Source organism: Sardina pilchardus, chromosome 6 (genome assembly GCF_963854185.1).
Source record: "Sardina pilchardus chromosome 6, fSarPil1.1, whole genome shotgun sequence".
Classification (NCBI taxonomy): Eukaryota; Metazoa; Chordata; class Actinopteri; order Clupeiformes; family Clupeidae; genus Sardina; species Sardina pilchardus.
In genome coordinates this window covers 385,825-408,379 of record NC_084999.1, presented here as the reverse complement: position 1 = coordinate 408,379, position 22,555 = coordinate 385,825, and the positions used below count along the sequence as shown (strand labels likewise).

At 52.9% G+C, this 22,555-nt stretch overlaps 73 non-coding genes across 73 annotated transcripts; 36 read left to right on the top strand and 37 right to left on the bottom strand.

Annotated features, from left to right (window-relative positions):
- The first annotated feature begins 85 nt into the window (after positions 1 to 85).
- On the top strand, positions 86 to 157 carry trnae-cuc (transfer RNA glutamic acid (anticodon CUC)). Its single transcript has one exon. It is a non-coding gene; the product is annotated as a tRNA-Glu (tRNA).
- A 61-nt stretch (positions 158 to 218) lies between these two features.
- On the bottom strand, positions 219 to 305 carry trnay-gua (transfer RNA tyrosine (anticodon GUA)). The gene is given in 2 exon segments: positions 219 to 254; positions 269 to 305. It is a non-coding gene; the product is annotated as a tRNA-Tyr (tRNA).
- Positions 306 to 776: 471 nt separating this feature from the next.
- Positions 777 to 863, bottom strand: trnay-gua (transfer RNA tyrosine (anticodon GUA)). Its single transcript is given in 2 exon segments — positions 777 to 812; positions 827 to 863. It is a non-coding gene; the product is annotated as a tRNA-Tyr (tRNA).
- Positions 864 to 1,201: 338 nt separating this feature from the next.
- On the top strand, positions 1,202 to 1,273 carry trnae-cuc (transfer RNA glutamic acid (anticodon CUC)). Its single transcript has one exon. It is a non-coding gene; the product is annotated as a tRNA-Glu (tRNA).
- Positions 1,274 to 1,334: 61 nt separating this feature from the next.
- trnay-gua (transfer RNA tyrosine (anticodon GUA)) lies at positions 1,335 to 1,421 on the bottom strand. Its single transcript is given in 2 exon segments — positions 1,335 to 1,370; positions 1,385 to 1,421. It is a non-coding gene; the product is annotated as a tRNA-Tyr (tRNA).
- Positions 1,422 to 1,759: 338 nt separating this feature from the next.
- Positions 1,760 to 1,831, top strand: trnae-cuc (transfer RNA glutamic acid (anticodon CUC)). Its single transcript has one exon. It is a non-coding gene; the product is annotated as a tRNA-Glu (tRNA).
- A 61-nt stretch (positions 1,832 to 1,892) lies between these two features.
- On the bottom strand, positions 1,893 to 1,979 carry trnay-gua (transfer RNA tyrosine (anticodon GUA)). The gene is given in 2 exon segments: positions 1,893 to 1,928; positions 1,943 to 1,979. It is a non-coding gene; the product is annotated as a tRNA-Tyr (tRNA).
- Positions 1,980 to 2,317: 338 nt separating this feature from the next.
- Positions 2,318 to 2,389, top strand: trnae-cuc (transfer RNA glutamic acid (anticodon CUC)). The gene has a single exon. It is a non-coding gene; the product is annotated as a tRNA-Glu (tRNA).
- A 61-nt stretch (positions 2,390 to 2,450) lies between these two features.
- On the bottom strand, positions 2,451 to 2,537 carry trnay-gua (transfer RNA tyrosine (anticodon GUA)). The gene is given in 2 exon segments: positions 2,451 to 2,486; positions 2,501 to 2,537. It is a non-coding gene; the product is annotated as a tRNA-Tyr (tRNA).
- A 338-nt stretch (positions 2,538 to 2,875) lies between these two features.
- trnae-cuc (transfer RNA glutamic acid (anticodon CUC)) lies at positions 2,876 to 2,947 on the top strand. The gene has a single exon. It is a non-coding gene; the product is annotated as a tRNA-Glu (tRNA).
- Positions 2,948 to 3,008: 61 nt separating this feature from the next.
- On the bottom strand, positions 3,009 to 3,095 carry trnay-gua (transfer RNA tyrosine (anticodon GUA)). Its single transcript is given in 2 exon segments — positions 3,009 to 3,044; positions 3,059 to 3,095. It is a non-coding gene; the product is annotated as a tRNA-Tyr (tRNA).
- Positions 3,096 to 3,433: 338 nt separating this feature from the next.
- trnae-cuc (transfer RNA glutamic acid (anticodon CUC)) lies at positions 3,434 to 3,505 on the top strand. The gene has a single exon. It is a non-coding gene; the product is annotated as a tRNA-Glu (tRNA).
- Positions 3,506 to 3,566: 61 nt separating this feature from the next.
- Positions 3,567 to 3,653, bottom strand: trnay-gua (transfer RNA tyrosine (anticodon GUA)). The gene is given in 2 exon segments: positions 3,567 to 3,602; positions 3,617 to 3,653. It is a non-coding gene; the product is annotated as a tRNA-Tyr (tRNA).
- A 338-nt stretch (positions 3,654 to 3,991) lies between these two features.
- Positions 3,992 to 4,063, top strand: trnae-cuc (transfer RNA glutamic acid (anticodon CUC)). Its single transcript has one exon. It is a non-coding gene; the product is annotated as a tRNA-Glu (tRNA).
- A 505-nt stretch (positions 4,064 to 4,568) lies between these two features.
- Positions 4,569 to 4,640, top strand: trnae-cuc (transfer RNA glutamic acid (anticodon CUC)). Its single transcript has one exon. It is a non-coding gene; the product is annotated as a tRNA-Glu (tRNA).
- A 61-nt stretch (positions 4,641 to 4,701) lies between these two features.
- trnay-gua (transfer RNA tyrosine (anticodon GUA)) lies at positions 4,702 to 4,788 on the bottom strand. The gene is given in 2 exon segments: positions 4,702 to 4,737; positions 4,752 to 4,788. It is a non-coding gene; the product is annotated as a tRNA-Tyr (tRNA).
- A 338-nt stretch (positions 4,789 to 5,126) lies between these two features.
- On the top strand, positions 5,127 to 5,198 carry trnae-cuc (transfer RNA glutamic acid (anticodon CUC)). The gene has a single exon. It is a non-coding gene; the product is annotated as a tRNA-Glu (tRNA).
- A 61-nt stretch (positions 5,199 to 5,259) lies between these two features.
- On the bottom strand, positions 5,260 to 5,346 carry trnay-gua (transfer RNA tyrosine (anticodon GUA)). Its single transcript is given in 2 exon segments — positions 5,260 to 5,295; positions 5,310 to 5,346. It is a non-coding gene; the product is annotated as a tRNA-Tyr (tRNA).
- Positions 5,347 to 5,684: 338 nt separating this feature from the next.
- Positions 5,685 to 5,756, top strand: trnae-cuc (transfer RNA glutamic acid (anticodon CUC)). Its single transcript has one exon. It is a non-coding gene; the product is annotated as a tRNA-Glu (tRNA).
- A 61-nt stretch (positions 5,757 to 5,817) lies between these two features.
- trnay-gua (transfer RNA tyrosine (anticodon GUA)) lies at positions 5,818 to 5,904 on the bottom strand. The gene is given in 2 exon segments: positions 5,818 to 5,853; positions 5,868 to 5,904. It is a non-coding gene; the product is annotated as a tRNA-Tyr (tRNA).
- A 338-nt stretch (positions 5,905 to 6,242) lies between these two features.
- trnae-cuc (transfer RNA glutamic acid (anticodon CUC)) lies at positions 6,243 to 6,314 on the top strand. The gene has a single exon. It is a non-coding gene; the product is annotated as a tRNA-Glu (tRNA).
- Positions 6,315 to 6,375: 61 nt separating this feature from the next.
- trnay-gua (transfer RNA tyrosine (anticodon GUA)) lies at positions 6,376 to 6,462 on the bottom strand. The gene is given in 2 exon segments: positions 6,376 to 6,411; positions 6,426 to 6,462. It is a non-coding gene; the product is annotated as a tRNA-Tyr (tRNA).
- A 338-nt stretch (positions 6,463 to 6,800) lies between these two features.
- trnae-cuc (transfer RNA glutamic acid (anticodon CUC)) lies at positions 6,801 to 6,872 on the top strand. Its single transcript has one exon. It is a non-coding gene; the product is annotated as a tRNA-Glu (tRNA).
- Positions 6,873 to 6,933: 61 nt separating this feature from the next.
- On the bottom strand, positions 6,934 to 7,020 carry trnay-gua (transfer RNA tyrosine (anticodon GUA)). The gene is given in 2 exon segments: positions 6,934 to 6,969; positions 6,984 to 7,020. It is a non-coding gene; the product is annotated as a tRNA-Tyr (tRNA).
- A 338-nt stretch (positions 7,021 to 7,358) lies between these two features.
- On the top strand, positions 7,359 to 7,430 carry trnae-cuc (transfer RNA glutamic acid (anticodon CUC)). The gene has a single exon. It is a non-coding gene; the product is annotated as a tRNA-Glu (tRNA).
- Positions 7,431 to 7,491: 61 nt separating this feature from the next.
- On the bottom strand, positions 7,492 to 7,578 carry trnay-gua (transfer RNA tyrosine (anticodon GUA)). The gene is given in 2 exon segments: positions 7,492 to 7,527; positions 7,542 to 7,578. It is a non-coding gene; the product is annotated as a tRNA-Tyr (tRNA).
- Positions 7,579 to 7,916: 338 nt separating this feature from the next.
- trnae-cuc (transfer RNA glutamic acid (anticodon CUC)) lies at positions 7,917 to 7,988 on the top strand. The gene has a single exon. It is a non-coding gene; the product is annotated as a tRNA-Glu (tRNA).
- A 61-nt stretch (positions 7,989 to 8,049) lies between these two features.
- On the bottom strand, positions 8,050 to 8,136 carry trnay-gua (transfer RNA tyrosine (anticodon GUA)). The gene is given in 2 exon segments: positions 8,050 to 8,085; positions 8,100 to 8,136. It is a non-coding gene; the product is annotated as a tRNA-Tyr (tRNA).
- Positions 8,137 to 8,474: 338 nt separating this feature from the next.
- On the top strand, positions 8,475 to 8,546 carry trnae-cuc (transfer RNA glutamic acid (anticodon CUC)). Its single transcript has one exon. It is a non-coding gene; the product is annotated as a tRNA-Glu (tRNA).
- A 505-nt stretch (positions 8,547 to 9,051) lies between these two features.
- trnae-cuc (transfer RNA glutamic acid (anticodon CUC)) lies at positions 9,052 to 9,123 on the top strand. Its single transcript has one exon. It is a non-coding gene; the product is annotated as a tRNA-Glu (tRNA).
- Positions 9,124 to 9,184: 61 nt separating this feature from the next.
- On the bottom strand, positions 9,185 to 9,271 carry trnay-gua (transfer RNA tyrosine (anticodon GUA)). Its single transcript is given in 2 exon segments — positions 9,185 to 9,220; positions 9,235 to 9,271. It is a non-coding gene; the product is annotated as a tRNA-Tyr (tRNA).
- A 338-nt stretch (positions 9,272 to 9,609) lies between these two features.
- On the top strand, positions 9,610 to 9,681 carry trnae-cuc (transfer RNA glutamic acid (anticodon CUC)). Its single transcript has one exon. It is a non-coding gene; the product is annotated as a tRNA-Glu (tRNA).
- Positions 9,682 to 9,742: 61 nt separating this feature from the next.
- On the bottom strand, positions 9,743 to 9,829 carry trnay-gua (transfer RNA tyrosine (anticodon GUA)). The gene is given in 2 exon segments: positions 9,743 to 9,778; positions 9,793 to 9,829. It is a non-coding gene; the product is annotated as a tRNA-Tyr (tRNA).
- Positions 9,830 to 10,167: 338 nt separating this feature from the next.
- Positions 10,168 to 10,239, top strand: trnae-cuc (transfer RNA glutamic acid (anticodon CUC)). The gene has a single exon. It is a non-coding gene; the product is annotated as a tRNA-Glu (tRNA).
- Positions 10,240 to 10,300: 61 nt separating this feature from the next.
- On the bottom strand, positions 10,301 to 10,387 carry trnay-gua (transfer RNA tyrosine (anticodon GUA)). Its single transcript is given in 2 exon segments — positions 10,301 to 10,336; positions 10,351 to 10,387. It is a non-coding gene; the product is annotated as a tRNA-Tyr (tRNA).
- Positions 10,388 to 10,725: 338 nt separating this feature from the next.
- trnae-cuc (transfer RNA glutamic acid (anticodon CUC)) lies at positions 10,726 to 10,797 on the top strand. Its single transcript has one exon. It is a non-coding gene; the product is annotated as a tRNA-Glu (tRNA).
- A 61-nt stretch (positions 10,798 to 10,858) lies between these two features.
- trnay-gua (transfer RNA tyrosine (anticodon GUA)) lies at positions 10,859 to 10,945 on the bottom strand. The gene is given in 2 exon segments: positions 10,859 to 10,894; positions 10,909 to 10,945. It is a non-coding gene; the product is annotated as a tRNA-Tyr (tRNA).
- Positions 10,946 to 11,283: 338 nt separating this feature from the next.
- trnae-cuc (transfer RNA glutamic acid (anticodon CUC)) lies at positions 11,284 to 11,355 on the top strand. Its single transcript has one exon. It is a non-coding gene; the product is annotated as a tRNA-Glu (tRNA).
- A 61-nt stretch (positions 11,356 to 11,416) lies between these two features.
- Positions 11,417 to 11,503, bottom strand: trnay-gua (transfer RNA tyrosine (anticodon GUA)). Its single transcript is given in 2 exon segments — positions 11,417 to 11,452; positions 11,467 to 11,503. It is a non-coding gene; the product is annotated as a tRNA-Tyr (tRNA).
- A 338-nt stretch (positions 11,504 to 11,841) lies between these two features.
- On the top strand, positions 11,842 to 11,913 carry trnae-cuc (transfer RNA glutamic acid (anticodon CUC)). Its single transcript has one exon. It is a non-coding gene; the product is annotated as a tRNA-Glu (tRNA).
- A 61-nt stretch (positions 11,914 to 11,974) lies between these two features.
- trnay-gua (transfer RNA tyrosine (anticodon GUA)) lies at positions 11,975 to 12,061 on the bottom strand. Its single transcript is given in 2 exon segments — positions 11,975 to 12,010; positions 12,025 to 12,061. It is a non-coding gene; the product is annotated as a tRNA-Tyr (tRNA).
- Positions 12,062 to 12,399: 338 nt separating this feature from the next.
- trnae-cuc (transfer RNA glutamic acid (anticodon CUC)) lies at positions 12,400 to 12,471 on the top strand. Its single transcript has one exon. It is a non-coding gene; the product is annotated as a tRNA-Glu (tRNA).
- A 61-nt stretch (positions 12,472 to 12,532) lies between these two features.
- Positions 12,533 to 12,619, bottom strand: trnay-gua (transfer RNA tyrosine (anticodon GUA)). Its single transcript is given in 2 exon segments — positions 12,533 to 12,568; positions 12,583 to 12,619. It is a non-coding gene; the product is annotated as a tRNA-Tyr (tRNA).
- Positions 12,620 to 12,957: 338 nt separating this feature from the next.
- Positions 12,958 to 13,029, top strand: trnae-cuc (transfer RNA glutamic acid (anticodon CUC)). Its single transcript has one exon. It is a non-coding gene; the product is annotated as a tRNA-Glu (tRNA).
- A 61-nt stretch (positions 13,030 to 13,090) lies between these two features.
- Positions 13,091 to 13,177, bottom strand: trnay-gua (transfer RNA tyrosine (anticodon GUA)). The gene is given in 2 exon segments: positions 13,091 to 13,126; positions 13,141 to 13,177. It is a non-coding gene; the product is annotated as a tRNA-Tyr (tRNA).
- Positions 13,178 to 14,073: 896 nt separating this feature from the next.
- Positions 14,074 to 14,145, top strand: trnae-cuc (transfer RNA glutamic acid (anticodon CUC)). The gene has a single exon. It is a non-coding gene; the product is annotated as a tRNA-Glu (tRNA).
- Positions 14,146 to 14,206: 61 nt separating this feature from the next.
- Positions 14,207 to 14,293, bottom strand: trnay-gua (transfer RNA tyrosine (anticodon GUA)). The gene is given in 2 exon segments: positions 14,207 to 14,242; positions 14,257 to 14,293. It is a non-coding gene; the product is annotated as a tRNA-Tyr (tRNA).
- Positions 14,294 to 14,764: 471 nt separating this feature from the next.
- On the bottom strand, positions 14,765 to 14,851 carry trnay-gua (transfer RNA tyrosine (anticodon GUA)). The gene is given in 2 exon segments: positions 14,765 to 14,800; positions 14,815 to 14,851. It is a non-coding gene; the product is annotated as a tRNA-Tyr (tRNA).
- A 338-nt stretch (positions 14,852 to 15,189) lies between these two features.
- Positions 15,190 to 15,261, top strand: trnae-cuc (transfer RNA glutamic acid (anticodon CUC)). The gene has a single exon. It is a non-coding gene; the product is annotated as a tRNA-Glu (tRNA).
- A 61-nt stretch (positions 15,262 to 15,322) lies between these two features.
- On the bottom strand, positions 15,323 to 15,409 carry trnay-gua (transfer RNA tyrosine (anticodon GUA)). The gene is given in 2 exon segments: positions 15,323 to 15,358; positions 15,373 to 15,409. It is a non-coding gene; the product is annotated as a tRNA-Tyr (tRNA).
- A 338-nt stretch (positions 15,410 to 15,747) lies between these two features.
- trnae-cuc (transfer RNA glutamic acid (anticodon CUC)) lies at positions 15,748 to 15,819 on the top strand. The gene has a single exon. It is a non-coding gene; the product is annotated as a tRNA-Glu (tRNA).
- Positions 15,820 to 15,880: 61 nt separating this feature from the next.
- On the bottom strand, positions 15,881 to 15,967 carry trnay-gua (transfer RNA tyrosine (anticodon GUA)). The gene is given in 2 exon segments: positions 15,881 to 15,916; positions 15,931 to 15,967. It is a non-coding gene; the product is annotated as a tRNA-Tyr (tRNA).
- Positions 15,968 to 16,305: 338 nt separating this feature from the next.
- On the top strand, positions 16,306 to 16,377 carry trnae-cuc (transfer RNA glutamic acid (anticodon CUC)). The gene has a single exon. It is a non-coding gene; the product is annotated as a tRNA-Glu (tRNA).
- A 61-nt stretch (positions 16,378 to 16,438) lies between these two features.
- trnay-gua (transfer RNA tyrosine (anticodon GUA)) lies at positions 16,439 to 16,525 on the bottom strand. The gene is given in 2 exon segments: positions 16,439 to 16,474; positions 16,489 to 16,525. It is a non-coding gene; the product is annotated as a tRNA-Tyr (tRNA).
- A 338-nt stretch (positions 16,526 to 16,863) lies between these two features.
- trnae-cuc (transfer RNA glutamic acid (anticodon CUC)) lies at positions 16,864 to 16,935 on the top strand. The gene has a single exon. It is a non-coding gene; the product is annotated as a tRNA-Glu (tRNA).
- A 61-nt stretch (positions 16,936 to 16,996) lies between these two features.
- trnay-gua (transfer RNA tyrosine (anticodon GUA)) lies at positions 16,997 to 17,083 on the bottom strand. The gene is given in 2 exon segments: positions 16,997 to 17,032; positions 17,047 to 17,083. It is a non-coding gene; the product is annotated as a tRNA-Tyr (tRNA).
- A 338-nt stretch (positions 17,084 to 17,421) lies between these two features.
- On the top strand, positions 17,422 to 17,493 carry trnae-cuc (transfer RNA glutamic acid (anticodon CUC)). Its single transcript has one exon. It is a non-coding gene; the product is annotated as a tRNA-Glu (tRNA).
- Positions 17,494 to 17,554: 61 nt separating this feature from the next.
- On the bottom strand, positions 17,555 to 17,641 carry trnay-gua (transfer RNA tyrosine (anticodon GUA)). Its single transcript is given in 2 exon segments — positions 17,555 to 17,590; positions 17,605 to 17,641. It is a non-coding gene; the product is annotated as a tRNA-Tyr (tRNA).
- Positions 17,642 to 17,979: 338 nt separating this feature from the next.
- On the top strand, positions 17,980 to 18,051 carry trnae-cuc (transfer RNA glutamic acid (anticodon CUC)). Its single transcript has one exon. It is a non-coding gene; the product is annotated as a tRNA-Glu (tRNA).
- Positions 18,052 to 18,112: 61 nt separating this feature from the next.
- trnay-gua (transfer RNA tyrosine (anticodon GUA)) lies at positions 18,113 to 18,199 on the bottom strand. The gene is given in 2 exon segments: positions 18,113 to 18,148; positions 18,163 to 18,199. It is a non-coding gene; the product is annotated as a tRNA-Tyr (tRNA).
- Positions 18,200 to 18,670: 471 nt separating this feature from the next.
- trnay-gua (transfer RNA tyrosine (anticodon GUA)) lies at positions 18,671 to 18,757 on the bottom strand. Its single transcript is given in 2 exon segments — positions 18,671 to 18,706; positions 18,721 to 18,757. It is a non-coding gene; the product is annotated as a tRNA-Tyr (tRNA).
- A 338-nt stretch (positions 18,758 to 19,095) lies between these two features.
- trnae-cuc (transfer RNA glutamic acid (anticodon CUC)) lies at positions 19,096 to 19,167 on the top strand. Its single transcript has one exon. It is a non-coding gene; the product is annotated as a tRNA-Glu (tRNA).
- A 61-nt stretch (positions 19,168 to 19,228) lies between these two features.
- trnay-gua (transfer RNA tyrosine (anticodon GUA)) lies at positions 19,229 to 19,315 on the bottom strand. Its single transcript is given in 2 exon segments — positions 19,229 to 19,264; positions 19,279 to 19,315. It is a non-coding gene; the product is annotated as a tRNA-Tyr (tRNA).
- Positions 19,316 to 19,653: 338 nt separating this feature from the next.
- On the top strand, positions 19,654 to 19,725 carry trnae-cuc (transfer RNA glutamic acid (anticodon CUC)). Its single transcript has one exon. It is a non-coding gene; the product is annotated as a tRNA-Glu (tRNA).
- A 61-nt stretch (positions 19,726 to 19,786) lies between these two features.
- trnay-gua (transfer RNA tyrosine (anticodon GUA)) lies at positions 19,787 to 19,873 on the bottom strand. The gene is given in 2 exon segments: positions 19,787 to 19,822; positions 19,837 to 19,873. It is a non-coding gene; the product is annotated as a tRNA-Tyr (tRNA).
- A 471-nt stretch (positions 19,874 to 20,344) lies between these two features.
- trnay-gua (transfer RNA tyrosine (anticodon GUA)) lies at positions 20,345 to 20,431 on the bottom strand. Its single transcript is given in 2 exon segments — positions 20,345 to 20,380; positions 20,395 to 20,431. It is a non-coding gene; the product is annotated as a tRNA-Tyr (tRNA).
- Positions 20,432 to 20,769: 338 nt separating this feature from the next.
- Positions 20,770 to 20,841, top strand: trnae-cuc (transfer RNA glutamic acid (anticodon CUC)). The gene has a single exon. It is a non-coding gene; the product is annotated as a tRNA-Glu (tRNA).
- Positions 20,842 to 20,902: 61 nt separating this feature from the next.
- trnay-gua (transfer RNA tyrosine (anticodon GUA)) lies at positions 20,903 to 20,989 on the bottom strand. The gene is given in 2 exon segments: positions 20,903 to 20,938; positions 20,953 to 20,989. It is a non-coding gene; the product is annotated as a tRNA-Tyr (tRNA).
- A 338-nt stretch (positions 20,990 to 21,327) lies between these two features.
- On the top strand, positions 21,328 to 21,399 carry trnae-cuc (transfer RNA glutamic acid (anticodon CUC)). The gene has a single exon. It is a non-coding gene; the product is annotated as a tRNA-Glu (tRNA).
- Positions 21,400 to 21,460: 61 nt separating this feature from the next.
- Positions 21,461 to 21,547, bottom strand: trnay-gua (transfer RNA tyrosine (anticodon GUA)). The gene is given in 2 exon segments: positions 21,461 to 21,496; positions 21,511 to 21,547. It is a non-coding gene; the product is annotated as a tRNA-Tyr (tRNA).
- A 338-nt stretch (positions 21,548 to 21,885) lies between these two features.
- Positions 21,886 to 21,957, top strand: trnae-cuc (transfer RNA glutamic acid (anticodon CUC)). Its single transcript has one exon. It is a non-coding gene; the product is annotated as a tRNA-Glu (tRNA).
- Positions 21,958 to 22,018: 61 nt separating this feature from the next.
- On the bottom strand, positions 22,019 to 22,105 carry trnay-gua (transfer RNA tyrosine (anticodon GUA)). The gene is given in 2 exon segments: positions 22,019 to 22,054; positions 22,069 to 22,105. It is a non-coding gene; the product is annotated as a tRNA-Tyr (tRNA).
- A 338-nt stretch (positions 22,106 to 22,443) lies between these two features.
- On the top strand, positions 22,444 to 22,515 carry trnae-cuc (transfer RNA glutamic acid (anticodon CUC)). Its single transcript has one exon. It is a non-coding gene; the product is annotated as a tRNA-Glu (tRNA).
- The last annotated feature ends 40 nt before the right edge of the window (positions 22,516 to 22,555 follow it).

Here is a 22,555-nt window from a genome sequence, read left to right as displayed (position 1 = left end):
TTTCTGCTGTGAAGCCGTCTCCCGCAGCCTGCCCCGCACAGAGCAAGAGCTCAGGTGCACTCGTGTACAGCTCAAGCCCCATGTCTCCCTGGTGGTCTAGTGGTTAGGATTCGGCGCTCTCACCGCCGCGGCCCGGGTTCGATTCCCGGTCAGGGAAAGCTGATTTTTGCCCGGCGTCGGCCTGGACACGGACAAAGACACCACCAAAAAGCATGGCTTCCTTCGAGCCGGAGTCGAACCAGCGACCTAAGGATGGCCGGTTGTTCACCTACAGTCCTCCGCTCTACCAACTGAGCTATCGAAGGCCCTGGCGCTGTCATGGGACGCGAAAGCTGGTGGACACGAGAGAGCCGCATGGAAAAGGCCCCTGAAAAGAAATGTGCTCGTTTTGGCGATGAGACGTCTTCAAATAACTCAAACTCTCATCAAAATCAGTCAAATGAATACGACGAGAAAGCACTAGGTAGGTGTCTTTGTTCTGAAAACAATGGCAACTAGATTATTTCATCTTGATTCAAAAGAGCAACGGCCCTTGGTGAGATTTGATTAGATAAACAGTTTCTGCTGTGAAGCCGTCTCCCGCAGCCTGCCCCGCACAGAGCAAGAGCTCAGGTTCACCCGTGTACAGCTCAAGCCCCATGTCTCCCTGGTGGTCTAGTGGTTAGGATTCGGCGCTCTCACCGTCGCGGCCCGGGTTCGATTCCCGGTCAGGGAAAGCTGATTTTTGCCCGGCGTCGGCCTGGACACGGACAAAGACACCACCAAAAAGCATGGCTTCCTTCGAGCCGGAGTCGAACCAGCGACCTAAGGATGGCCGGTTGTTCACCTACAGTCCTCCGCTCTACCAACTGAGCTATCGAAGGCCCTGGCGCTGTCATGGGACGCGAAAGCTGGTGGACACGAGAGAGCCGCATGGAAAAGGCCCCTGAAAAGAAATGTGCTCGTTTTGGCGATGAGACGTCTTCAAATAACTCAAACTCTCATCAAAATCAGTCAAATGAATACGACGAGAAAGCACTAGGTAGGTGTCTTTGTTCTGAAAACAATGGCAACTAGATTATTTCATCTTGATTCAAAAGAGCAACGGCCCTTGGTGAGATTTGATTAGATAAACAGTTTCTGCTGTGAAGCCGTCTCCCGCAGCCTGCCCCGCACAGAGCAAGAGCTCAGGTGCACTCGTGTACAGCTCAAGCCCCATGTCTCCCTGGTGGTCTAGTGGTTAGGATTCGGCGCTCTCACCGCCGCGGCCCGGGTTCGATTCCCGGTCAGGGAAAGCTGATTTTTGCCCGGCGTCGGCCTGGACACGGACAAAGACACCACCAAAAAGCATGGCTTCCTTCGAGCCGGAGTCGAACCAGCGACCTAAGGATGGCCGGTTGTTCACCTACAGTCCTCCGCTCTACCAACTGAGCTATCGAAGGCCCTGGCGCTGTCATGGGACGCGAAAGCTGGTGGACACGAGAGAGCCGCATGGAAAAGGCCCCTGAAAAGAAATGTGCTCGTTTTGGCGATGAGACGTCTTCAAATAACTCAAACTCTCATCAAAATCAGTCAAATGAACACGACGAGAAAGCACTAGGTAGGTGTCTTTGTTCTGAAAACAATGGCAACTAGATTATTTCATCTTGATTCAAAAGAGCAACGGCCCTTGGTGAGATTTGATTAGATAAACAGTTTCTGCTGTGAAGCCGTCTCCCGCAGCCTGCCCCGCACAGAGCAAGAGCTCAGGTTCACCCGTGTACAGCTCAAGCCCCATGTCTCCCTGGTGGTCTAGTGGTTAGGATTCGGCGCTCTCACCGCCGCGGCCCGGGTTCGATTCCCGGTCAGGGAAAGCTGATTTTTGCCCGGCGTCGGCCTGGACACGGACAAAGACACCACCAAAAAGCATGGCTTCCTTCGAGCCGGAGTCGAACCAGCGACCTAAGGATGGCCGGTTGTTCACCTACAGTCCTCCGCTCTACCAACTGAGCTATCGAAGGCCCTGGCGCTGTCATGGGACGCGAAAGCTGGTGGACACGAGAGAGCCGCATGGAAAAGGCCCCTGAAAAGAAATGTGCTCGTTTTGGCGATGAGACGTCTTCAAATAACTCAAACTTTCATCAAAATCAGTCAAATGAATACGACGAGAAAGCACTAGGTAGGTGTCTTTGTTCTGAAAACAATGGCAACTAGATTATTTCATCTTGATTCAAAAGAGCAACGGCCCTTGGTGAGATTTGATTAGATAAACAGTTTCTGCTGTGAAGCCGTCTCCCGCAGCCTGCCCCGCACAGAGCAAGAGCTCAGGTGCACTCGTGTACAGCTCAAGCCCCATGTCTCCCTGGTGGTCTAGTGGTTAGGATTCGGCGCTCTCACCGCCGCGGCCCGGGTTCGATTCCCGGTCAGGGAAAGCTGATTTTTGCCCGGCGTCGGCCTGGACACGGACAAAGACACCACCAAAAAGCATGGCTTCCTTCGAGCCGGAGTCGAACCAGCGACCTAAGGATGGCCGGTTGTTCGCCTACAGTCCTCCGCTCTACCAACTGAGCTATCGAAGGCCCTGGCGCTGTCATGGGACGCGAAAGCTGGTGGACACGAGAGAGCCGCATGGAAAAGGCCCCTGAAAAGAAATGTGCTCGTTTTGGCGATGAGACGTCTTCAAATAACTCAAACTCTCATCAAAATCAGTCAAATGAATACGACGAGAAAGCACTAGGTAGGTGTCTTTGTTCTGAAAACAATGGCAACTAGATTATTTCATCTTGATTCAAAAGAGCAACGGCCCTTGGTGAGATTTGATTAGATAAACAGTTTCTGCTGTGAAGCCGTCTCCCGCAGCCTGCCCCGCACAGAGCAAGAGCTCAGGTGCACTCGTGTACAGCTCAAGCCCCATGTCTCCCTGGTGGTCTAGTGGTTAGGATTCGGCGCTCTCACCGCCGCGGCCCGGGTTCGATTCCCGGTCAGGGAAAGCTGATTTTTGCCCGGCGTCGGCCTGGACACGGACAAAGACACCACCAAAAAGCATGGCTTCCTTCGAGCCGGAGTCGAACCAGCGACCTAAGGATGGCCGGTTGTTCCCCTACAGTCCTCCGCTCTACCAACTGAGCTATCGAAGGCCCTGGCGCTGTCATGGGACGCGAAAGCTGGTGGACACGAGAGAGCCGCATGGAAAAGGCCCCTGAAAAGAAATGTGCTCGTTTTGGCGATGAGACGTCTTCAAATAACTCAAACTCTCATAGAAATCAGTCAAATGAATACGACGAGAAAGCACTAGGTAGGTGTCTTTGTTCTGAAAACAATGGCAACTAGATTATTTCATCTTGATTCAAAAGAGCAACGGCCCTTGGTGAGATTTGATTAGATAAACAGTTTCTGCTGTGAAGCCGTCTCCCGCAGCCTGCCCCGCACAGAGCAAGAGCTCAGGTGCACTCGTGTACAGCTCAAGCCCCATGTCTCCCTGGTGGTCTAGTGGTTAGGATTCGGCGCTCTCACCGCCGCGGCCCGGGTTCGATTCCCGGTCAGGGAAAGCTGATTTTTGCCCGGCGTCGGCCTGGACACGGACAAAGACACCACCAAAAAGCATGGCTTCCTTCGAGCCGGAGTCGAACCAGCGACCTAAGGATGGCCGGTTGTTCACCTACAGTCCTCCGCTCTACCAACTGAGCTATCGAAGGCCCTGGCGCTGTCATGGGACGCGAAAGCTGGTGGACACGAGAGAGCCGCATGGAAAAGGCCCCTGAAAAGAAATGTGCTCGTTTTGGCGATGAGACGTCTTCAAATAACTCAAACTCTCATCAAAATCAGTCAAATGAATACGACGAGAAAGCACTAGGTAGGTGTCTTTGTTCTGAAAACAATGGCAACTAGATTATTTCATCTTGATTCAAAAGAGCAACGGCCCTTGGTGAGATTTGATTAGATAAACAGTTTCTGCTGTGAAGCCGTCTCCCGCAGCCTGCCCCGCACAGAGCAAGAGCTCAGGTGCACTCGTGTACAGCTCAAGCCCCATGTCTCCCTGGTGGTCTAGTGGTTAGGATTCGGCGCTCTCACCGCCGCGGCCCGGGTTCGATTCCCGGTCAGGGAAAGCTGATTTTTGCCCGGCGTCGGCCTGGACACGGACAAAGACACCACCAAAAAGCATGGCTTCCTTCGAGCCGGAGTCGAACCAGCGACCTAAGGATGGCCGGTTGTTCACCTACAGTCCTGTTGTTCACCTACAGTCCTCCGCTCTACCAACTGAGCTATCGAAGGCCCTGGCGCTGTCATGGGACGCGAAAGCTGGTGGACACGAGAGAGCCGCATGGAAAAGGCCCCTGAAAAGAAATGTGCTCGTTTTGGCGATGAGACGTCTTCAAATAACTCAAACTCTCATCAAAATCAGTCAAATGAATACGACGAGAAAGCACTAGGTAGGTGTCTTTGTTCTGAAAACAATGGCAACTAGATTATTTCATCTTGATTCAAAAGAGCAACGGCCCTTGGTGAGATTTGATTAGATAAACAGTTTCTGCTGTGAAGCCGTCTCCCGCAGCCTGCCCCGCACAGAGCAAGAGCTCAGGTTCACCCGTGTACAGCTCAAGCCCCATGTCTCCCTGGTGGTCTAGTGGTTAGGATTCGGCGCTCTCACCGCCGCGGCCCGGGTTCGATTCCCGGTCAGGGAAAGCTGATTTTTGCCCGGCGTCGGCCTGGACACGGACAAAGACACCACCAAAAAGCATGGATTCCTTCGAGCCGGAGTCGAACCAGCGACCTAAGGATGGCCGGTTGTTCACCTACAGTCCTCCGCTCTACCAACTGAGCTATCGAAGGCCCTGGCGCTGTCATGGGACGCGAAAGCTGGTGGACACGAGAGAGCCGCATGGAAAAGGCCCCTGAAAAGAAATGTGCTCGTTTTGGCGATGAGACGTCTTCAAATAACTCAAACTCTCATCAAAATCAGTCAAATGAATACGACGAGAAAGCACTAGGTAGGTGTCTTTGTTCTGAAAACAATGGCAACTAGATTATTTCATCTTGATTCAAAAGAGCAACGGCCCTTGGTGAGATTTGATTAGATAAACAGTTTCTGCTGTGAAGCCGTCTCCCGCAGCCTGCCCCGCACAGAGCAAGAGCTCAGGTGCACTCGTGTACAGCTCAAGCCCCATGTCTCCCTGGTGGTCTAGTGGTTAGGATTCGGCGCTCTCACCGCCGCGGCCCGGGTTCGATTCCCGGTCAGGGAAAGCTGATTTTTGCCCGGCGTCGGCCTGGACACGGACAAAGACACCACCAAAAAGCATGGCTTCCTTCGAGCCGGAGTCGAACCAGCGACCTAAGGATGGCCGGTTGTTCACCTACAGTCCTCCGCTCTACCAACTGAGCTATCGAAGGCCCTGGCGCTGTCATGGGACGCGAAAGCTGGTGGACACGAGAGAGCCGCATGGAAAAGGCCCCTGAAAAGAAATGTGCTCGTTTTGGCGATGAGACGTCTTCAAATAACTCAAACTCTCATCAAAATCAGTCAAATGAATACGACGAGAAAGCACTAGGTAGGTGTCTTTGTTCTGAAAACAATGGCAACTAGATTATTTCATCTTGATTCAAAAGAGCAACGGCCCTTGGTGAGATTTGATTAGATAAACAGTTTCTGCTGTGAAGCCGTCTCCCGCAGCCTGCCCCGCACAGAGCAAGAGCTCAGGTTCACCCGTGTACAGCTCAAGCCCCATGTCTCCCTGGTGGTCTAGTGGTTAGGATTCGGCGCTCTCACCGCCGCGGCCCGGGTTCGATTCCCGGTCAGGGAAAGCTGATTTTTGCCCGGCGTCGGCCTGGACACGGACAAAGACACCACCAAAAAGCATGGCTTCCTTCGAGCCGGAGTCGAACCAGCGACCTAAGGATGGCCGGTTGTTCACCTACAGTCCTCCGCTCTACCAACTGAGCTATCGAAGGCCCTGGCGCTGTCATGGGACGCGAAAGCTGGTGGACACGAGAGAGCCGCATGGAAAAGGCCCCTGAAAAGAAATGTGCTCGTTTTGGCGATGAGACGTCTTCAAATAACTCAAACTCTCATCAAAATCAGTCAAATGAATACGACGAGAAAGCACTAGGTAGGTGTCTTTGTTCTGAAAACAATGGCAACTAGATTATTTCATCTTGATTCAAAAGAGCAACGGCCCTTGGTGAGATTTGATTAGATAAACAGTTTCTGCTGTGAAGCCGTCTCCCGCAGCCTGCCCCGCACAGAGCAAGAGCTCAGGTGCACTCGTGTACAGCTCAAGCCCCATGTCTCCCTGGTGGTCTAGTGGTTAGGATTCGGCGCTCTCACCGCCGCGGCCCGGGTTCGATTCCCGGTCAGGGAAAGCTGATTTTTGCCCGGCGTCGGCCTGGACACGGACAAAGACACCACCAAAAAGCATGGCTTCCTTCGAGCCGGAGTCGAACCAGCGACCTAAGGATGGCCGGTTGTTCACCTACAGTCCTCCGCTCTACCAACTGAGCTATCGAAGGCCCTGGCGCTGTCATGGGACGCGAAAGCTGGTGGACACGAGAGAGCCGCATGGAAAAGGCCCCTGAAAAGAAATGTGCTCGTTTTGGCGATGAGACGTCTTCAAATAACTCAAACTCTCATCAAAATCAGTCAAATGAATACGACGAGAAAGCACTAGGTAGGTGTCTTTGTTCTGAAAACAATGGCAACTAGATTATTTCATCTTGATTCAAAAGAGCAACGGCCCTTGGTGAGATTTGATTAGATAAACAGTTTCTGCTGTGAAGCCGTCTCCCGCAGCCTGCCCCGCACAGAGCAAGAGCTCAGGTTCACCCGTGTACAGCTCAAGCCCCATGTCTCCCTGGTGGTCTAGTGGTTAGGATTCGGCGCTCTCACCGCCGCGGCCCGGGTTCGATTCCCGGTCAGGGAAAGCTGATTTTTGCCCGGCGTCGGCCTGGACACGGACAAAGACACCACCAAAAAGCATGGCTTCCTTCGAGCCGGAGTCGAACCAGCGACCTAAGGATGGCCGGTTGTTCACCTACAGTCCTCCGCTCTACCAACTGAGCTATCGAAGGCCCTGGCGCTGTCATGGGACGCGAAAGCTGGTGGACACGAGAGAGCCGCATGGAAAAGGCCCCTGAAAAGAAATGTGCTCGTTTTGGCGATGAGACGTCTTCAAATAACTCAAACTCTCATCAAAATCAGTCAAATGAATACGACGAGAAAGCACTAGGTAGGTGTCTTTGTTCTGAAAACAATGGCAACTAGATTATTTCATCTTGATTCAAAAGAGCAACGGCCCTTGGTGAGATTTGATTAGATAAACAGTTTCTGCTGTGAAGCCGTCTCCCGCAGCCTGCCCCGCACAGAGCAAGAGCTCAGGTGCACTCGTGTACAGCTCAAGCCCCATGTCTCCCTGGTGGTCTAGTGGTTAGGATTCGGCGCTCTCACCGCCGCGGCCCGGGTTCGATTCCCGGTCAGGGAAAGCTGATTTTTGCCCGGCGTCGGCCTGGACACGGACAAAGACACCACCAAAAAGCATGGCTTCCTTCGAGCCGGAGTCGAACCAGCGACCTAAGGATGGCCGGTTGTTCACCTACAGTCCTCCGCTCTACCAACTGAGCTATCGAAGGCCCTGGCGCTGTCATGGGACGCGAAAGCTGGTGGACACGAGAGAGCCGCATGGAAAAGGCCCCTGAAAAGAAATGTGCTCGTTTTGGCGATGAGACGTCTTCAAATAACTCAAACTCTCATCAAAATCAGTCAAATGAATACGACGAGAAAGCACTAGGTAGGTGTCTTTGTTCTGAAAACAATGGCAACTAGATTATTTCATCTTGATTCAAAAGAGCAACGGCCCTTGGTGAGATTTGATTAGATAAACAGTTTCTGCTGTGAAGCCGTCTCCCGCAGCCTGCCCCGCACAGAGCAAGAGCTCAGGTGCACTCGTGTACAGCTCAAGCCCCATGTCTCCCTGGTGGTCTAGTGGTTAGGATTCGGCGCTCTCACCGCCGCGGCCCGGGTTCGATTCCCGGTCAGGGAAAGCTGATTTTTGCCCGGCGTCGGCCTGGACACGGACAAAGACACCACCAAAAAGCATGGCTTCCTTCGAGCCGGAGTCGAACCAGCGACCTAAGGATGGCCGGTTGTTCACCTACAGTCCTCCGCTCTACCAACTGAGCTATCGAAGGCCCTGGCGCTGTCATGGGACGCGAAAGCTGGTGGACACGAGAGAGCCGCATGGAAAAGGCCCCTGAAAAGAAATGTGCTCGTTTTGGCGATGAGACGTCTTCAAATAACTCAAACTCTCATCAAAATCAGTCAAATGAATACGACGAGAAAGCACTAGGTAGGTGTCTTTGTTCTGAAAACAATGGCAACTAGATTATTTCATCTTGATTCAAAAGAGCAACGGCCCTTGGTGAGATTTGATTAGATAAACAGTTTCTGCTGTGAAGCCGTCTCCCGCAGCCTGCCCCGCACAGAGCAAGAGCTCAGGTGCACTCGTGTACAGCTCAAGCCCCATGTCTCCCTGGTGGTCTAGTGGTTAGGATTCGGCGCTCTCACCGCCGCGGCCCGGGTTCGATTCCCGGTCAGGGAAAGCTGATTTTTGCCCGGCGTCGGCCTGGACACGGACAAAGACACCACCAAAAAGCATGGCTTCCTTCGAGCCGGAGTCGAACCAGCGACCTAAGGATGGCCGGTTGTTCACCTACAGTCCTGTTGTTCACCTACAGTCCTCCGCTCTACCAACTGAGCTATCGAAGGCCCTGGCGCTGTCATGGGACGCGAAAGCTGGTGGACACGAGAGAGCCGCATGGAAAAGGCCCCTGAAAAGAAATGTGCTCGTTTTGGCGATGAGACGTCTTCAAATAACTCAAACTCTCATCAAAATCAGTCAAATGAATACGACGAGAAAGCACTAGGTAGGTGTCTTTGTTCTGAAAACAATGGCAACTAGATTATTTCATCTTGATTCAAAAGAGCAACGGCCCTTGGTGAGATTTGATTAGATAAACAGTTTCTGCTGTGAAGCCGTCTCCCGCAGCCTGCCCCGCACAGAGCAAGAGCTCAGGTTCACCCGTGTACAGCTCAAGCCCCATGTCTCCCTGGTGGTCTAGTGGTTAGGATTCGGCGCTCTCACCGCCGCGGCCCGGGTTCGATTCCCGGTCAGGGAAAGCTGATTTTTGCCCGGCGTCGGCCTGGACACGGACAAAGACACCACCAAAAAGCATGGCTTCCTTCGAGCCGGAGTCGAACCAGCGACCTAAGGATGGCCGGTTGTTCACCTACAGTCCTCCGCTCTACCAACTGAGCTATCGAAGGCCCTGGCGCTGTCATGGGACGCGAAAGCTGGTGGACACGAGAGAGCCGCATGGAAAAGGCCCCTGAAAAGAAATGTGCTCGTTTTGGCGATGAGACGTCTTCAAATAACTCAAACTCTCATCAAAATCAGTCAAATGAATACGACGAGAAAGCACTAGGTAGGTGTCTTTGTTCTGAAAACAATGGCAACTAGATTATTTCATCTTGATTCAAAAGAGCAACGGCCCTTGGTGAGATTTGATTAGATAAACAGTTTCTGCTGTGAAGCCGTCTCCCGCAGCCTGCCCCGCACAGAGCAAGAGCTCAGGTTCACTCGTGTACAGCTCAAGCCCCATGTCTCCCTGGTGGTCTAGTGGTTAGGATTCGGCGCTCTCACCGCCGCGGCCCGGGTTCGATTCCCGGTCAGGGAAAGCTGATTTTTGCCCGGCGTCGGCCTGGACACGGACAAAGACACCACCAAAAAGCATGGCTTCCTTCGAGCCGGAGTCGAACCAGCGACCTAAGGATGGCCGGTTGTTCACCTACAGTCCTCCGCTCTACCAACTGAGCTATCGAAGGCCCTGGCGCTGTCATGGGACGCGAAAGCTGGTGGACACGAGAGAGCCGCATGGAAAAGGCCCCTGAAAAGAAATGTGCTCGTTTTGGCGATGAGACGTCTTCAAATAACTCAAACTCTCATCAAAATCAGTCAAATGAATACGACGAGAAAGCACTAGGTAGGTGTCTTTGTTCTGAAAACAATGGCAACTAGATTATTTCATCTTGATTCAAAAGAGCAACGGCCCTTGGTGAGATTTGATTAGATAAACAGTTTCTGCTGTGAAGCCGTCTCCCGCAGCCTGCCCCGCACAGAGCAAGAGCTCAGGTGCACTCGTGTACAGCTCAAGCCCCATGTCTCCCTGGTGGTCTAGTGGTTAGGATTCGGCGCTCTCACCGCCGCGGCCCGGGTTCGATTCCCGGTCAGGGAAAGCTGATTTTTGCCCGGCGTCGGCCTGGACACGGACAAAGACACCACCAAAAAGCATGGCTTCCTTCGAGCCGGAGTCGAACCAGCGACCTAAGGATGGCCGGTTGTTCACCTACAGTCCTCCGCTCTACCAACTGAGCTATCGAAGGCCCTGGCGCTGTCATGGGACGCGAAAGCTGGTGGACACGAGAGAGCCGCATGGAAAAGGCCCCTGAAAAGAAATGTGCTCGTTTTGGCGATGAGACGTCTTCAAATAACTCAAACTCTCATCAAAATCAGTCAAATGAATACGACGAGAAAGCACTAGGTAGGTGTCTTTGTTCTGAAAACAATGGCAACTAGATTATTTCATCTTGATTCAAAAGAGCAACGGCCCTTGGTGAGATTTGATTAGATAAACAGTTTCTGCTGTGAAGCCGTCTCCCGCAGCCTGCCCCGCACAGAGCAAGAGCTCAGGTTCACCCGTGTACAGCTCAAGCCCCATGTCTCCCTGGTGGTCTAGTGGTTAGGATTCGGCGCTCTCACCGCCGCGGCCCGGGTTCGATTCCCGGTCAGGGAAAGCTGATTTTTGCCCGGCGTCGGCCTGGACACGGACAAAGACACCACCAAAAAGCATGGCTTCCTTCGAGCCGGAGTCGAACCAGCGACCTAAGGATGGCCGGTTGTTCACCTACAGTCCTCCGCTCTACCAACTGAGCTATCGAAGGCCCTGGCGCTGTCATGGGACGCGAAAGCTGGTGGACACGAGAGAGCCGCATGGAAAAGGCCCCTGAAAAGAAATGTGCTCGTTTTGGCGATGAGACGTCTTCAAATAACTCAAACTCTCATCAAAATCAGTCAAATGAATACGACGAGAAAGCACTAGGTAGGTGTCTTTGTTCTGAAAACAATGGCAACTAGATTATTTCATCTTGATTCAAAAGAGCAACGGCCCTTGGTGAGATTTGATTAGATAAACAGTTTCTGCTGTGAAGCCGTCTCCCGCAGCCTGCCCCGCACAGAGCAAGAGCTCAGGTGCACTCGTGTACAGCTCAAGCCCCATGTCTCCCTGGTGGTCTAGTGGTTAGGATTCGGCGCTCTCACCGCCGCGGCCCGGGTTCGATTCCCGGTCAGGGAAAGCTGATTTTTGCCCGGCGTCGGCCTGGACACGGACAAAGACACCACCAAAAAGCATGGCTTCCTTCGAGCCGGAGTCGAACCAGCGACCTAAGGATGGCCGGTTGTTCACCTACAGTCCTCCGCTCTACCAACTGAGCTATCGAAGGCCCTGGCGCTGTCATGGGACGCGAAAGCTGGTGGACACGAGAGAGCCGCATGGAAAAGGCCCCTGAAAAGAAATGTGCTCGTTTTGGCGATGAGACGTCTTCAAATAACTCAAACTCTCATCAAAATCAGTCAAATGAATACGACGAGAAAGCACTAGGTAGGTGTCTTTGTTCTGAAAACAATGGCAACTAGATTATTTCATCTTGATTCAAAAGAGCAACGGCCCTTGGTGAGATTTGATTAGATAAACAGTTTCTGCTGTGAAGCCGTCTCCCGCAGCCTGCCCCGCACAGAGCAAGAGCTCAGGTGCACTCGTGTACAGCTCAAGCCCCATGTCTCCCTGGTGGTCTAGTGGTTAGGATTCGGCGCTCTCACCGCCGCGGCCCGGGTTCGATTCCCGGTCAGGGAAAGCTGATTTTTGCCCGGCGTCGGCCTGGACACGGACAAAGACACCACCAAAAAGCATGGCTTCCTTCGAGCCGGAGTCGAACCAGCGACCTAAGGATGGCCGGTTGTTCACCTACAGTCCTCCGCTCTACCAACTGAGCTATCGAAGGCCCTGGCGCTGTCATGGGACGCGAAAGCTGGTGGACACGAGAGAGCCGCATGGAAAAGGCCCCTGAAAAGAAATGTGCTCGTTTTGGCGATGAGACGTCTTCAAATAACTCAAACTCTCATCAAAATCAGTCAAATGAATACGACGAGAAAGCACTAGGTAGGTGTCTTTGTTCTGAAAACAATGGCAACTAGATTATTTCATCTTGATTCAAAAGAGCAACGGCCCTTGGTGAGATTTGATTAGATAAACAGTTTCTGCTGTGAAGCCGTCTCCCGCAGCCTGCCCCGCACAGAGCAAGAGCTCAGGTTCACCCGTGTACAGCTCAAGCCCCATGTCTCCCTGGTGGTCTAGTGGTTAGGATTCGGCGCTCTCACCGCCGCGGCCCGGGTTCGATTCCCGGTCAGGGAAAGCTGATTTTTGCCCGGCGTCGGCCTGGACACGGACAAAGACACCACCAAAAAGCATGGCTTCCTTCGAGCCGGAGTCGAACCAGCGACCTAAGGATGGCCGGTTGTTCACCTACAGTCCTCCGCTCTACCAACTGAGCTATCGAAGGCCCTGGCGCTGTCATGGGACGCGAAAGCTGGTGGACACGAGAGAGCCGCATGGAAAAGGCCCCTGAAAAGAAATGTGCTCGTTTTGGCGATGAGACGTCTTCAAATAACTCAAACTCTCATCAAAATCAGTCAAATGAATACGACGAGAAAGCACTAGGTAGGTGTCTTTGTTCTGAAAACAATGGCAACTAGATTATTTCATCTTGATTCAAAAGAGCAACGGCCCTTGGTGAGATTTGATTAGATAAACAGTTTCTGCTGTGAAGCCGTCTCCCGCAGCCTGCCCCGCACAGAGCAAGAGCTCAGGTGCACTCGTGTACAGCTCAAGCCCCATGTCTCCCTGGTGGTCTAGTGGTTAGGATTCGGCGCTCTCACCGCCGCGGCCCGGGTTCGATTCCCGGTCAGGGAAAGCTGATTTTTGCCCGGCGTCGGCCTGGACACGGACAAAGACACCACCAAAAAGCATGGCTTCCTTCGAGCCGGAGTCGAACCAGCGACCTAAGGATGGCCGGTTGTTCACCTACAGTCCTCCGCTCTACCAACTGAGCTATCGAAGGCCCTGGCGCTGTCATGGGACGCGAAAGCTGGTGGACACGAGAGAGCCGCATGGAAAAGGCCCCTGAAAAGAAATGTGCTCGTTTTGGCGATGAGACGTCTTCAAATAACTCAAACTCTCATCAAAATCAGTCAAATGAATACGACGAGAAAGCACTAGGTAGGTGTCTTTGTTCTGAAAACAATGGCAACTAGATTATTTCATCTTGATTCAAAAGAGCAACGGCCCTTGGTGAGATTTGATTAGATAAACAGTTTCTGCTGTGAAGCCGTCTCCCGCAGCCTGCCCCGCACAGAGCAAGAGCTCAGGTGCACTCGTGTACAGCTCAAGCCCCATGTCTCCCTGGTGGTCTAGTGGTTAGGATTCGGCGCTCTCACCGCCGCGGCCCGGGTTCGATTCCCGCTCAGGGAAAGCTGATTTTTGCCCGGCGTCGGCCTGGACACGGACAAAGACACCACCAAAAAGCATGGCTTCCTTCGAGCCGGAGTCGAACCAGTGACCTAAGGATGGCCGGTTGTTCACCTACAGTCCTCCGCTCTACCAACTGAGCTATCGAAGGCCCTGGCGCTGTCATGGGACGCGAAAGCTGGTGGACACGAGAGAGCCGCATGGAAAAGGCCCCTGAAAAGAAATGTGCTCGTTTTGGCGATGAGACGTCTTCAAATAACTCAAACTCTCATCAAAATCAGTCAAATGAATACGACGAGAAAGCACTAGGTAGGTGTCTTTGTTCTGAAAACAATGGCAACTAGATTATTTCATCTTGATTCAAAAGAGCAACGGCCCTTGGTGAGATTTGATTAGATAAACAGTTTCTGCTGTGAAGCCGTCTCCCGCAGCCTGCCCCGCACAGAGCAAGAGCTCAGGTGCACTCGTGTACAGCTCAAGCCCCATGTCTCCCTGGTGGTCTAGTGGTTAGGATTCGGCGCTCTCACCGCCGCGGCCCGGGTTCGATTCCCGGTCAGGGAAAGCTGATTTTTGCCCGGCGTCGGCCTGGACACGGACAAAGACACCACCAAAAAGCATGGCTTCCTTCGAGCCGGAGTCGAACCAGCGACCTAAGGATGGCCGGTTGTTCACCTACAGTCCTCCGCTCTACCAACTGAGCTATCGAAGGCCCTGGCGCTGTCATGGGACGCGAAAGCTGGTGGACACGAGAGAGCCGCATGGAAAAGGCCCCTGAAAAGAAATGTGCTCGTTTTGGCGATGAGACGTCTTCAAATAACTCAAACTCTCATCAAAATCAGTCAAATGAATACGACGAGAAAGCACTAGGTAGGTGTCTTTGTTCTGAAAACAATGGCAACTAGATTATTTCATCTTGATTCAAAAGAGCAACGGCCCTTGGTGAGATTTGATTAGATAAACAGTTTCTGCTGTGAAGCCGTCTCCCGCAGCCTGCCCCGCACAGAGCAAGAGCTCAGGTGCACTCGTGTACAGCTCAAGCCCCATGTCTCCTTGGTGGTCTAGTGGTTAGGATTCGGCGCTCTCACCGCCGCGGCCCGGGTTCGATTCCCGGTCAGGGAAAGCTGATTTTTGCCCGGCGTCGGCCTGGACACGGACAAAGACACCACCAAAAAGCATGGCTTCCTTCGAGCCGGAGTCGAACCAGCGACCTAAGGATGGCCGGTTGTTCACCTACAGTCCTCCGCTCTACCAACTGAGCTATCGAAGGCCCTGGCGCTGTCATGGGACGCGAAAGCTGGTGGACACGAGAGAGCCGCATGGAAAAGGCCCCTGAAAAGAAATGTGCTCGTTTTGGCGATGAGACGTCTTCAAATAACTCAAACTCTCATCAAAATCAGTCAAATGAATACGACGAGAAAGCACTAGGTAGGTGTCTTTGTTCTGAAAACAATGGCAACTAGATTATTTCATCTTGATTCAAAAGAGCAACGGCCCTTGGTGAGATTTGATTAGATAAACAGTTTCTGCTGTGAAGCCGTCTCCCGCAGCCTGCCCCGCACAGAGCAAGAGCTCAGGTGCACTCGTGTACAGCTCAAGCCCCATGTCTCCCTGGTGGTCTAGTGGTTAGGATTCGGCGCTCTCACCGCCGCGGCCCGGGTTCGATTCCCGGTCAGGGAAAGCTGATTTTTGCCCGGCGTGGGCCTGGACACGGACAAAGACACCACCAAAAAGCATGGCTTCCTTCGAGCCGGAGTCGAACCAGCGACCTAAGGATGGCCGGTTGTTCACCTACAGTCCTCCGCTCTACCAACTGAGCTATCGAAGGCCCTGGCGCTGTCATGGGACGCGAAAGCTGGTGGACACGAGAGAGCCGCATGGAAAAGGCCCCTGAAAAGAAATGTGCTCGTTTTGGCGATGAGACGTCTTCAAATAACTCAAACTCTCATCAAAATCAGTCAAATGAATACGACGAGAAAGCACTAGGTAGGTGTCTTTGTTCTGAAAACAATGGCAACTAGATTATTTCATCTTGATTCAAAAGAGCAACGGCCCTTGGTGAGATTTGATTAGATAAACAGTTTCTGCTGTGAAGCCGTCTCCCGCAGCCTGCCCCGCACAGAGCAAGAGCTCAGGTTCACCCGTGTACAGCTCAAGCCCCATGTCTCCCTGGTGGTCTAGTGGTTAGGATTCGGCGCTCTCACCGCCGCGGCCCGGGTTCGATTCCCGGTCAGGGAAAGCTGATTTTTGCCCGGCGTCGGCCTGGACACGGACAAAGACACCACCAAAAAGCATGGCTTCCTTCGAGCCGGAGTCGAACCAGCGACCTAAGGATGGCCGGTTGTTCACCTACAGTCCTCCGCTCTACCAACTGAGCTATCGAAGGCCCTGGCGCTGTCATGGGACGCGAAAGCTGGTGGACACGAGAGAGCCGCATGGAAAAGGCCCCTGAAAAGAAATGTGCTCGTTTTGGCGATGAGACGTCTTCAAATAACTCAAACTCTCATCAAAATCAGTCAAATGAATACGACGAGAAAGCACTAGGTAGGTGTCTTTGTTCTGAAAACAATGGCAACTAGATTATTTCATCTTGATTCAAAAGAGCAACGGCCCTTGGTGAGATTTGATTAGATAAACAGTTTCTGCTGTGAAGCCGTCTCCCGCAGCCTGCCCCGCACAGAGCAAGAGCTCAGGTGCACTCGTGTACAGCTCAAGCCCCATGTCTCCCTGGTGGTCTAGTGGTTAGGATTCGGCGCTCTCACCGCCGCGGCCCGGGTTCGATTCCCGGTCAGGGAAAGCTGATTTTTGCCCGGCGTCGGCCTGGACACGGACAAAGACACCACCAAAAAGCATGGCTTCCTTCGAGCCGGAGTCGAACCAGCGACCTAAGGATGGCCGGTTGTTCACCTACAGTCCTCCGCTCTACCAACTGAGCTATCGAAGGCCCTGGCGCTGTCATGGGACGCGAAAGCTGGTGGACACGAGAGAGCCGCATGGAAAAGGCCCCTGAAAAGAAATGTGCTCGTTTTGGCGATGAGACGTCTTCAAATAACTCAAACTCTCATCAAAATCAGTCAAATGAATACGACGAGAAAGCACTAGGTAGGTGTCTTTGTTCTGAAAACAATGGCAACTAGATTATTTCATCTTGATTCAAAAGAGCAACGGCCCTTGGTGAGATTTGATTAGATAAACAGTTTCTGCTGTGAAGCCGTCTCCCGCAGCCTGCCCCGCACAGAGCAAGAGCTCAGGTGCACTCGTGTACAGCTCAAGCCCCATGTCTCCCTGGTGGTCTAGTGGTTAGGATTCGGCGCTCTCACCGCCGCGGCCCGGGTTCGATTCCCGGTCAGGGAAAGCTGATTTTTGCCCGGCGTCGGCCTGGACACGGACAAAGACACCACCAAAAAGCATGGCTTCCTTCGAGCCGGAGTCGAACCAGCGACCTAAGGATGGCCGGTTGTTCACCTACAGTCCTCCGCTCTACCAACTGAGCTATCGAAGGCCCTGGCGCTGTCATGGGACGCGAAAGCTGGTGGACACGAGAGAGCCGCATGGAAAAGGCCCCTGAAAAGAAATGTGCTCGTTTTGGCGATGAGACGTCTTCAAATAACTCAAACTCTCATCAAAATCAGTCAAATGAATACGACGAGAAAGCACTAGGTAGGTGTCTTTGTTCTGAAAACAATGGCAACTAGATTATTTCATCTTGATTCAAAAGAGCAACGGCCCTTGGTGAGATTTGATTAGATAAACAGTTTCTGCTGTGAAGCCGTCTCCCGCAGCCTGCCCCGCACAGAGCAAGAGCTCAGGTGCACTCGTGTACAGCTCAAGCCCAATGTCTCCCTGGTGGTCTAGTGGTTAGGATTCGGCGCTCTCACCGCCGCGGCCCGGGTTCGATTCCCGGTCAGGGAAAGCTGATTTTTGCCCGGCGTCGGCCTGGACACGGACAAAGACACCACCAAAAAGCATGGCTTCCTTCGAGCCGGAGTCGAACCAGCGACCTAAGGATGGCCGGTTGTTCACCTACAGTCCTCCGCTCTACCAACTGAGCTATCGAAGGCCCTGGCGCTGTCATGGGACGCGAAAGCTGGTGGACACGAGAGAGCCGCATGGAAAAGGCCCCTGAAAAGAAATGTGCTCGTTTTGGCGATGAGACGTCTTCAAATAACTCAAACTCTCATCAAAATCAGTCAAATGAATACGACGAGAAAGCACTAGGTAGGTGTCTTTGTTCTGAAAACAATGGCAACTAGATTATTTCATCTTGATTCAAAAGAGCAACGGCCCTTGGTGAGATTTGATTAGATAAACAGTTTCTGCTGTGAAGCCGTCTCCCGCAGCCTGCCCCGCACAGAGCAAGAGCTCAGGTGCACTCGTGTACAGCTCAAGCCCAATGTCTCCCTGGTGGTCTAGTGGTTAGGATTCGGCGCTCTCACCGCCGCGGCCCGGGTTCGATTCCCGGTCAGGGAAAGCTGATTTTTGCCCGGCGTCGGCCTGGACACGGACAAAGACACCACCAAAAAGCATGGCTTCCTTCGAGCCGGAGTCGAACCAGCGACCTAAGGATGGCCGGTTGTTCACCTACAGTCCTCCGCTCTACCAACTGAGCTATCGAAGGCCCTGGCGCTGTCATGGGACGCGAAAGCTGGTGGACACGAGAGAGCCGCATGGAAAAGGCCCCTGAAAAGAAATGTGCTCGTTTTGGCGATGAGACGTCTTCAAATAACTCAAACTCTCATCAAAATCAGTCAAATGAATACGACGAGAAAGCACTAGGTAGGTGTCTTTGTTCTGAAAACAATGGCAACTAGATTATTTCATCTTGATTCAAAAGAGCAACGGCCCTTGGTGAGATTTGATTAGATAAACAGTTTCTGCTGTGAAGCCGTCTCCCGCAGCCTGCCCCGCACAGAGCAAGAGCTCAGGTGCACTCGTGTACAGCTCAAGCCCCATGTCTCCTTGGTGGTCTAGTGGTTAGGATTCGGCGCTCTCACCGCCGCGGCCCGGGTTCGATTCCCGGTCAGGGAAAGCTGATTTTTGCCCGGCGTCGGCCTGGACACGGACAAAGACACCACCAAAAAGCATGGCTTCCTTCGAGCCGGAGTCGAACCAGCGACCTAAGGATGGCCGGTTGTTCACCTACAGTCCTCCGCTCTACCAACTGAGCTATCGAAGGCCCTGGCGCTGTCATGGGACGCGAAAGCTGGTGGACACGAGAGAGCCGCATGGAAAAGGCCCCTGAAAAGAAATGTGCTCGTTTTGGCGATGAGACGTCTTCAAATAACTCAAACTCTCATCAAAATCAGTCAAATGAATACGACGAGAAAGCACTAGGTAGGTGTCTTTGTTCTGAAAACAATGGCAACTAGATTATTTCATCTTGATTCAAAAGAGCAACGGCCCTTGGTGAGATTTGATTAGATAAACAGTTTCTGCTGTGAAGCCGTCTCCCGCAGCCTGCCCCGCACAGAGCAAGAGCTCAGGTGCACTCGTGTACAGCTCAAGCCCCATGTCTCCCTGGTGGTCTAGTGGTTAGGATTCGGCGCTCTCACCGCCGCGGCCCGGGTTCGATTCCCGGTCAGGGAAAGCTGATTTTTGCCCGGCGTCGGCCTGGACACGGACAAAGACACCACCAAAAAGCATGGCTTCCTTCGAGCCGGAGTCGAACCAGCGACCTAAGGATGGCCGGTTGTTCACCTACAGTCCTCCGCTCTACCAACTGAGCTATCGAAGGCCCTGGCGCTGTCATGGGACGCGAAAGCTGGTGGACACGAGAGAGCCGCATGGAAAAGGCCCCTGAAAAGAAATGTGCTCGTTTTGGCGATGAGACGTCTTCAAATAACTCAAACTCTCATCAAAATCAGTCAAATGAATACGACGAGAAAGCACTAGGTAGGTGTCTTTGTTCTGAAAACAATGGCAACTAGATTATTTCATCTTGATTCAAAAGAGCAACGGCCCTTGGTGAGATTTGATTAGATAAACAGTTTCTGCTGTGAAGCCGTCTCCCGCAGCCTGCCCCGCACAGAGCAAGAGCTCAGGTGCACTCGTGTACAGCTCAAGCCCCATGTCTCCCTGGTGGTCTAGTGGTTAGGATTCGGCGCTCTCACCGCCGCGGCCCGGGTTCGATTCCCGGTCAGGGAAAGCTGATTTTTGCCCGGCGTCGGCCTGGACACGGACAAAGACACCACCAAAAAGCATGGCTTCCTTCGAGCCGGAGTCGAACCAGCGACCTAAGGATGGCCGGTTGTTCACCTACAGTCCTCCGCTCTACCAACTGAGCTATCGAAGGCCCTGGCGCTGTCATGGGACGCGAAAGCTGGTGGACACGAGAGAGCCGCATGGAAAAGGCCCCTGAAAAGAAATGTGCTCGTTTTGGCGATGAGACGTCTTCAAATAACTCAAACTCTCATCAAAATCAGTCAAATGAATACGACGAGAAAGCACTAGGTAGGTGTCTTTGTTCTGAAAACAATGGCAACTAGATTATTTCATCTTGATTCAAAAGAGCAACGGCCCTTGGTGAGATTTGATTAGATAAACAGTTTCTGCTGTGAAGCCGTCTCCCGCAGCCTGCCCCGCACAGAGCAAGAGCTCAGGTGCACTCGTGTACAGCTCAAGCCCCATGTCTCCCTGGTGGTCTAGTGGTTAGGATTCGGCGCTCTCACCGCCGCGGCCTGGGTTCGATTCCCGGTCAGGGAATGCTGATTTTTGCCCGGCGTCGGCCTGGACACGGACAAAGACACCACCAAAAAGCATGGCTTCCTTCGAGCCGGAGTCGAACCAGCGACCTAAGGATGGCCGGTTGTTCACCTACAGTCCTCCGCTCTACCAACTGAGCTATCGAAGGCCCTGGCGCTGTCATGGGACGCGAAAGCTGGTGGACACGAGAGAGCCGCATGGAAAAGGCCCCTGAAAAGAAATGTGCTCGTTTTGGCGATGAGACGTCTTCAAATAACTCAAACTCTCATCAAAATCAGTCAAATGAATACGACGAGAAAGCACTAGGTAGGTGTCTTTGTTCTGAAAACAATGGCAACTAGATTATTTCATCTTGATTCAAAAGAGCAACGGCCCTTGGTGAGATTTGATTAGATAAACAGTTTCTGCTGTGAAGCCGTCTCCCGCAGCCTGCCCCGCACAGAGCAAGAGCTCAGGTGCACTCGTGTACAGCTCAAGCCCCATGTCTCCCTGGTGGTCTAGTGGTTAGGATTCGGCGCTCTCACCGCCGCGGCCCGGGTTCGATTCCCGGTCAGGGAAAGCTGATTTTTGCCCGGCGTCGGCCTGGACACGGACAAAGACACCACCAAAAAGCATGGCTTCCTTCGAGCCGGAGTCGAACCAGCGACCTAAGGATGGCCGGTTGTTCACCTACAGTCCTCCGCTCTACCAACTGAGCTATCGAAGGCCCTGGCGCTGTCATGGGACGCGAAAGCTGGTGGACACGAGAGAGCCGCATGGAAAAGGCCCCTGAAAAGAAATGTGCTCGTTTTGGCGATGAGACGTCTTCAAATAACTCAAACTCTCATCAAAATCAGTCAAATGAATACGACGAGAAAGCACTAGGTAGGTGTCTTTGTTCTGAAAACAATGGCAACTAGATTATTTCATCTTGATTCAAAAGAGCAACGGCCCTTGGTGAGATTTGATTAGATAAACAGTTTCTGCTGTGAAGCCGTCTCCCGCAGCCTGCCCCGCACAGAGCAAGAGCTCAGGTGCACTCGTGTACAGCTCAAGCCCCATGTCTCCCTGGTGGTCTAGTGGTTAGGATTCGGCGCTCTCACCGCCGCGGCCCGGGTTCGATTCCCGGTCAGGGAATGCTGATTTTTGCCCGGCGTCGGCCTGGACACGGACAAAGACACCACCAAAAAGCATGGCTTCCTTCGAGCCGGAGTCGAACCAGCGACCTAAGGATGGCCGGTTGTTCACCTACAGTCCTCCGCTCTACCAACTGAGCTATCGAAGGCCCTGGCGCTGTCATGGGACGCGAAAGCTGGTGGACACGAGAGAGCCGCATGGAAAAGGCCCCTGAAAAGAAATGTGCTCGTTTTGGCGATGAGACGTCTTCAAATAACTCAAACTCTCATCAAAATCAGTCAAATGAATACGACGAGAAAGCACTAGGTAGGTGTCTTTGTTCTGAAAACAATGGCAACTAGATTATTTCATCTTGATTCAAAAGAGCAACGGCCCTTGGTGAGATTTGATTAGATAAACAGTTTCTGCTGTGAAGCCGTCTCCCGCAGCCTGCCCCGCACAGAGCAAGAGCTCAGGTGCACTCGTGTACAGCTCAAGCCCCCTGTCTCCCTGGTGGTCTAGTGGTTAGGATTCGGCGCTCTCACCGCCGCGGCCCGGGTTCGATTCCCGGTCAGGGAAAGCTGATTTTTGCCCGGCGTCGGCCTGGACACGGACAAAGACACCACCAAAAAGCATGGCTTCCTTCGAGCCGGAGTCGAACCAGCGACCTAAGGATGGCCGGTTGTTCACCTACAGTCCTCCGCTCTACCAACTGAGCTATCGAAGGCCCTGGCGCTGTCATGGGACGCGAAAGCTGGTGGACACGAGAGAGCCGCATGGAAAAGGCCCCTGAAAAGAAATGTGCTCGTTTTGGCGATGAGACGTCTTCAAATAACTCAAACTCTCATCAAAATCAGTCAAATGAATACGACGAGAAAGCACTAGGTAGGTGTCTTTGTTCTGAAAACAATGGCAACTAGATTATTTCATCTTGATTCAAAAGAGCAACGGCCCTTGGTGAGATTTGATTAGATAAACAGTTTCTGCTGTGAAGCCGTCTCCCGCAGCCTGCCCCGCACAGAGCAAGAGCTCAGGTGCACTCGTGTACAGCTCAAGCCCCATGTCTCCCTGGTGGTCTAGTGGTTAGGATTCGGCGCTCTCACCGCCGCGGCCCGGGTTCGATTCCCGGTCAGGGAATGCTGATTTTTGCCCGGCGTCGGCCTGGACACGGACAAAG